Source organism: Arachis hypogaea, chromosome 20 (genome assembly GCF_003086295.3).
Source record: "Arachis hypogaea cultivar Tifrunner chromosome 20, arahy.Tifrunner.gnm2.J5K5, whole genome shotgun sequence".
NCBI classification, from domain to species: domain Eukaryota; kingdom Viridiplantae; phylum Streptophyta; class Magnoliopsida; order Fabales; family Fabaceae; genus Arachis; species Arachis hypogaea.
The window spans coordinates 90717772-90725389 of record NC_092055.1 but is presented as its reverse complement, the minus strand read 5'-3'; the positions used below and the strand labels follow the sequence as shown (position 1 = coordinate 90725389).

Genomic DNA, 7618 nt, shown 5'->3' with positions numbered 1-7618 from the left:
CAGACCCTAAACTTGAAAGGACTCTGAAGAGGAAACTAAGAGAAGCTAAAATACAACAATCCAGAGATAACCTTACAGAAATTTTTGAACAAGAAGAGAATATGGCAACCAAAAATAATAATAATGCAAGGAGGATGCTTGGTGACTTTACTGCACCTAATTCTAATTTACATGGAAGAATCATCTCCATCCCTACCATTGGAGCAAACAATTTTGAGCTTAAACCTCAATTAGTTTCTCTAATGCAACAAAATTGCAAGTTTCATGGACTTCCATCTGAAGATCCTTTTCAGTTCTTAACTGAATTCTTGCAGATCTGTGATACTATTAAGACTAATAGAGTAGATCTTGAAGTCTACAGGCTCATGCTTTTCCCTTTTGCTGTAAGAGACAGAGCTAGAGTGTGGTTGGACTCCCAACCCAAAGATAGCCTGAACTCTTGGGATAAGCTGGTCACGAATTTCTTAGCCAAGTTCTTTCCTCCTCAAAAGCTGAGCAAGCTTAGAGTGGATGTTTAAACCTTCAGACAGAAAGAAGGTGAATCCCTCTATGAAGCTTGGGAGAGATACAAGCAACTGACCAAAAAGTGTCCTTCTGATATGCTTTCAGAATGGACCATCATGGATATATTCTATGATGGTCTATCTGAATTAGCTAAGATGTCAGTGGATACTTCTGCAGGTGGATCCATTCACCTAAAGAAAATGCCTGCAGAAGCTCAAGAACTCATTGACATGGTTGCTAATAACCAGTTCATGTACACTTCTGAGAGAAATCCTGTGGATAATGGGACGCCTCAGAAGAAGGGAGTTCTTGAAATTGATACTCTGAATGCCATATTGGCTCAGAACAAAATATTGACTCAGCAAGTCAATATGATTTCTCAGAGTCTGAATGGAATGCAAGCTGCATCTAACAGTACTCAAGAGGCATCTGCTGAAGAAGAAGCTTATGATCCTGAAAACCCTGCAATAGCAGAGTGAATTACATGGGTGAACCATATGGAAACACCTATAATCCCTCATGGAGAAATTACCCAAATCTCTCATGGAAGGATCAACAAAAGCCTCAACAAGGCTTTAATAATGGTGGAAGAAATAGGTTTAACAATAGTAAACCTTTTCCATCATCCACTCAGCAACAGACAGAGAACTCTGAACAAAATACCTCTAATTTAGCAAACTTAGTCTCTGATCTATCTAAGGCCACTGTAAGTTTCATGAATGAAACAAGGTCCTCCATTAGAAATTTGGAGGCACAAGTGGGCCAGCTGAGTAAAAGGATCACTGAAATCCCTCCTAGTACTCTCCCAAGTAATACAGAAGAAAATCCAAAAGGAGAGTGCAAGACCATTGATATAACCATCATGGCCAAATCCAAAGAGGAAGGGGAGGACGTGAATCCCAAGGAGGAAGACCTCTTGGGACGTCCAGTGATCAATAAGGAGTTTCCCTTTGAGAAACCAAAGGAATCTGAGGCTCATCTAGAGACCATAGAGATTCTATTGAACCTCCTTATGCCATTCATGAGCTCTAAAGAGTACTCCTCTTCTGAAGAGAATGAAAATTTTACTGAAGAGCAACTTGCCAAGTTCCTTGGTGCAATCATGAAGCTGAATGCCAATTTATTTGGTAATGAAACTTGGGAAGATGAACCTCCCTTGTTCACCAATGAACTAAGTGATCTGGATCAACTGACATTGTCTCAGAAGAAACAGGATCCTAGAAAGTTCTTAATACCTTGTACCATAGGCACCATGATCTTTGAAAAGGCTCTGTGTGACCTTGGTTCAGGGATAAACCTCATGCCCCTCTCTGTAATAGAGAAACTAGGAATCTTTGGGGTGCAAGCTGCTAAAATCTCATTAGAGATGGCAGACAATTCAAGAAAATAGGCTTATGGACAAGTAGAGGACGTGTTAGTAAAGGTTGAAGGCCTTTACATCCCTGCTGATTTCATAGTCCTAGGTACTGGGAAGGATGAAGATGAATCCATCATCCTTGGAAGACCCTTCCTAGCCACAGCATGAGCTATGATTGATGTTGACAGAGGCGAACTAGTCCTTCAATTGAATGAAGACTCCCTTGAGTTTAAAACTCAAGGTCATCCTTCTGTAAACATGGAAAAGAGGCACAGTAAGCTTCTCTCAAAACAGAGTCAACCAGAGCCCCCACAGTCAAACTCTAAGTTTGGTGTTGGGAGGCCACAACCAAACTTTAAGTTTGGTGTTGAACTCCCATATCCAAACTCTAAGTTTGGTGTTGGGGAGTGTCAACAATGCTCTGAACATATGTGAGGCTCCATGAGAGCCCACTGTCAAGCTATTGACATTAAAGAAGCGCTTGTTGGGAGGCAACCCAATTTTTATTTATCTAATTTTATTTTTATTGTTATTTCATGTTTTATTAGGTTCATGATCATGTGGAGTCACAAAATAAATATAAAAATTGAAAACGGAATCAAAAACAGTAGAAGAAAAATTACACCCTGGAGGAAGGACTTACTGGCGTTTAAACGCCAGTAAGGAGCATCTGGCTGGCGTTCTACGCCAGAATAGAGCATGTTTCTGGCATTGAACGCCAGAAACAAGCAGCATCCTGGCGTTCAGACGCCAGAAATGCACAGTGAAGAAGAGCTGGCGCTGAACGCCAGAAACAAGCATCTGGCTGGCGTTCAACGCCAGAAATATGCTGCATCTGGGCGTTGAACGCCCAGAACAAGCATCAATTCGGCGTTTAAACGCCAGAATTGCATGCAAAGGCATTTTACATGCCTATGGGTGCAGGGATGCAAATCCTTGACACCTCAGGATCTGTGGACCCACAGGATCAACTCAGCATCTGTGGACCCCACAGGATCCCCACCTACCTCATAAACTCCACCTAACTTCAAAATTCAAAATCAATTTTCCACCCAAAACCCACCCTTACGGCCGAACCTTAACCCTCCTCCCTTCCCTATATAAAGCCCTCCATTCTTCTTCATTTTTGCACGACACAACCCTCTCTTCCTCTTCTTGGCCGAATACACCTCTCCCTCCTTTCCTCCATATTTTCTTCTTCTTCTTCATCTATTCTTTCTTCTCTTGCTCGAGGGCGAGCAATATTCTAAGTTTGGTGTGGTAAAAGCATAAGCTTTTTGTTTTTCCATTACCATTGATGGCACCCAAGACCGGAGAATCCTCTAGAAAAGGGAAAGGGAAGACAAAAGCTTCCACCTCTGAGTCATGGGAGATGGAAAGATTCATCTCCAAAGCTCATCAAGACCACTTCTATCATGTTGTGGCCAAGAAGAAGGTGATCCCCGAGGTCCCTTTCAAACTCAAGAGAAATGAGTATCCGGAGATCCGGCATGATATCCATAGAAGAGGTTGGGAAGTTCTAACAAACCCCATCCAACAAGTCGGAACTCTAATGGTTCAAGAGTTCTATGCTAATGCATGGATCACAAGGAACCATGATCAAAGTAAGAACCCAAACCCAAAGAATTATCTCACCATGGTTCGGGGGTATTACTTAGATTTTAGTCCGGAAAATGTAAGGTTGGCATTCAACTTGCCAATGATGGAAGATAACGCACGCCCCTACACAAGGAGAGTCAACTTTGATCAAAGGTTGGACCAAGTCCTCATGGACATATGTGTGGAAGGAGCTCAATGGAAGATTGACTCAAAAGGCAAACTGGTTCAACTGAGAAGACTGGACCTTAAGCCTGTACCTAGAGGATGGTTGGAGTTCATTCAACGCTCAATCATTCCCACTAGCAACTGATGCCAGGGCATCTTGGCCAGTTTCACTGACCTTTTCTTTACTGTTTTTAGGGTAGTTTCATGCATTTCTTTAGGAAATAAGCTAGTTTTGGGTAGATATTCACCTACACCTTGATTCAAGCATACATTGTGCATTTTACATTATTTCATGAGGATTTTGCATGAATTTAGTGACAAATTGTATGCTGCATTACCCATGACTTGGACTAGAACTTTGATGCACTCTGTTGCTTGATTTCAGGACCAAAGGAAGCAAGGAAAGGGAGGTAACTTGCAAGGTTAATGAGAAAAGTGATTGCCAATAACACTCTCAAAGCCATCATTGCCCACGTTAAGAGTTACGTTAACTAAGTTAACGTGCACTCTAACGTGGAGAAGGGAAGTTAAGCCAACGTTAGTGACACTTAACATCGTCACTAACGTTGGCAAACACTCATGAGTGGCCACGTTAGAGCCAACGTTAACCTAGTTAACGTGGCCTCTAACGTTAAAGGGGGAAGAGAAGCCAACGTTAGTGACATTCAACATTGTCACTAACATTGGCCTAAGGATGCAACACACCACGTTAACTCCCATGTTAACTTGGTTAACGTGGGAGCTAACGTAAGAAGTGAGAGTTGTCGACAACGTTAGTAACACTCAACATCGTCACTAACGTTGGAAGCAACCACACAACCCCCCCCAGGGAGCCACGTTAACTTCCACGTTAACTTAGTTAACGTGGAAGCTAACGATGAGGAATGAATAATGAGCCAACATTAGTGACACTCAACATTGTCACTAACGTTGGGATGGCTAAGAATGGCCACGTTAGAAGCCACGTTAACCTAGTTAACGTGGACTCTAACGTGAGATCTAGGGGCACATTGGAACGTTAGTGACAATGTTGAGTGTCACTAACATTCTCGAAGTTTGGCAAGGCCACGTTAGAAGCCATGTTAACCTAGTTAACGTGGGCTTTAACGTGAAGCAAAAAGGGGCACACTGGAACGTTAGTGACAATATTGAGTGTCACTAACGTTCTCGAAGGTTGGCAAGGCCACGTTAGAAGCCACGTTAACCTAGTTAACGTGGGCCCTAACGTGAGGCAAAGTGGTACATTGGAACGTTAGTAAAAATGTTAAGTGTCATTAACGTTCTCGAACTTATACTTTCACTAAATGTTAACACCCCTAACGCCTTGAGCTAAAGTCTCTGCCCACTTAGCACTTTCTCTCTACAAGTAAAGCCAAGCCCAAATGAAGAAAAGAACTGCTTCAAACTCAAGATCCAAAGGCCCAAGACTTGAAGAGCCAACTAGAAACTGAGAGAAATAGTATATATAGGAGTATCTTTGAATTGTTAAGGAGTTCTGGAGGCTGGAAAAAGAGAACTACTCTCTGTATTTTACTTTCTCTGCATTTTCTAGTTTTATGATGTATTCTCCATATTTGTTTTCATTTTCAAGAGCTATGAACAACTAAACCGCTTTCATTGGGTTAGGGAGCTCTGTTGTAATTTGATGGATCAATACTAATTTTCATTATTATTCTTCTATCTTTTCTCTTGATTTTACTTGAAAGCTTTCGATCTTCATCCAATTGAGTAGTTATCTTGGAAAAGAAGCTATTCAAACTTGGATCTCTTTTGAACCTTGAAAGAGGAATGAAGAGATCAAGCTAGAAATGCTTTCTCATGCTGGACCAAATTGGGTTTGGATGGGTATGTGACTATAACCCTCTCAATACTTGATTTGGGAAATGCATGTGGTATAATCAGTGACCATACTTCATCTCTTCTCATGAGCAATTGACCAAGGAATTGGCTATTGATCAAGACTTGAGAGATTGAATTGCAAGGAATTGTAATTCATCAATCAATTAAGATTGCCAAGGAGATCAATGAGTGCATTGATTGAGGAAGAGATGAAAATGAACTTGATCCGGAGAATTACAACATCTCCTAAGCCCAATGAACTCCCCATCTCTGATCTTACCCATTCTCTTTAATTTCTGCCATTTACTTTTATGAGCAAATCCCCCATTCCCATTTACAATTCTGCAATTTATTTTTAGTCATTTACTTCCAGTCCTTTAATTCTAGCATTTACTTTTCTGTTATTTACATTCCCGCCATTTTATTTTCTGCAACTCTCAACCCAAATTCTGGATTCGCTCAACTAGAACATTCTTCTAATTAAAGTTGCTTGATCAATCAATCCCTGTGGGATTCGACCTCACTCTATTGTGAGTTTTTACTTGATGACAAATTCAGTACACTTGCCGAAGGGAGATTTGTTGTGAGACAAGTTTTTCGTGCATCAAGTTTATGGCGCCGTTGCCGGGGATTGATTGTGCATCAACAATGATTAAATTGAAAGATCACTAGATTGAGCATTTTTATTTTGTGAATTTCATTTTCTGTTTCAGTGATTTACTTTCTGTTTTAGTTAAACTTCTTCCCTTCCCCCTCTACTCTTTTGTTTTTCTTTATTATTTTCAATTCTGTTTGCTAACCCACTAACTGTTTGATATATTGCATCACCCACAACTAACAGTAATTCTGACACAAATACTTTCTGCACCTATGTTTTCTTGCTTGCACTTAATGGTTGTATGACAGGGAGAAGAAGCAGAGCTTCAACTTCCTTCGATTCTGAACCTGAGAGGACCTTCCTTAGATTACGGAGGGAGGCAAGAGGAAAGAAAGTGGTTGGTGCTAAGGAAGAAGAGGAATTCTTTGAACCAAACATGGAAGACAACATGGAAAACCATCATGAAGAAGAAGATCACAACCATGGGGGAGGAGGTAGAGCAAATCATGCTGGGGAGGATAGAAGAGTTTTGGGCTCTTACATCAATCCAAACCCAGGCAATTGTGGAAGTAGCATCCAAAAGCCAACAATCCATGCCAACAACTTTGAACTTAAACCACAGCTCATCACCCTTGTTCAGAACAACTGCTCGTTTGGAGGAGGTATTCAAGAAGACTCCAATCAACATCTAACCACCTTCCTGAGGATATGTGACACAGTGAAGTCTAATGGTGTTCATCCTGATACCTATAGAATGCTCTTGTTTCCATTCTCACTTAGGGACAAAGCAGCCAAGTGGCTGGAATCTTTCCCAAGGGAAAGCTTGACAACTTGGGAAGACATGGTGAACAAATTCTTAGCAAGATTTTACCCTCCTCAACGAATCAATAGGCTGAGAGCTGAGGTCCAAACTTTCAGGCAACAAGATGGTGAGACTCTATATGAAGCATGGGAGAGGTTCAAGGACTTAACAAGGAGGTGTCCACCTGACATGTTCAACGAATGGGTGCAGCTGCACATTTTCTATGAAGGGCTCTCTTATGAGTCAAAGAAGGCCGTAGACCATTCATCCGGAGGTTCTTTGAACAAGAAGAAGACTATTGAGGAAGCCATAGATGTTATTGAAACAGTAGCAGAGAACGACTACTTCTATGCTTCCGAAAGAGGGAACACAAGAGGAGTAATGGAGCTAAACAATGTAGATGCTCTGTTGGCCCAAAACAAGCTCATTACCCAGTAGCTGGCTGACCTCACCAAGAAGATGGAGAGGAATCAAGTAGTAGCAATCTCCACTTCATCAACAACCCAAGAAGGAGTGAATGAAGAAGCAGAGGGTAGTCAGGAGCAAGCCAACTACATTGGGAATTCACCAAGGAAAAACTATGATCCATACTCTAAGACCTACAACCCTGGATGGAGAAACCACCCAAACTTTGGGTGGGGAAGTGAGCAAGATCAAAACCAAGACCAGAGACGTTACAACTCCAACAACAATGCAGCTCATCAGCAGTTCACACAGAGGACATCTCAACACCCCCACAACAACACTTCTCCAC

At 41.5% G+C, this 7618-nt stretch overlaps 2 non-coding genes across 2 annotated transcripts; both read right to left on the bottom strand.

Moving 5' to 3' along the window:
• Positions 1–497: 497 nt before the first annotated feature.
• Positions 498–605, bottom strand: LOC112787805 (small nucleolar RNA R71). The gene has a single exon (XR_003195196.1). It is a non-coding gene; the product is annotated as a small nucleolar RNA R71 (small nucleolar RNA).
• Positions 606–6951: 6346 nt separating this feature from the next.
• LOC112788472 (small nucleolar RNA R71) lies at positions 6952–7055 on the bottom strand. Its single transcript, XR_003195833.1, has one exon. It is a non-coding gene; the product is annotated as a small nucleolar RNA R71 (small nucleolar RNA).
• Positions 7056–7618: the final 563 nt, after the last annotated feature.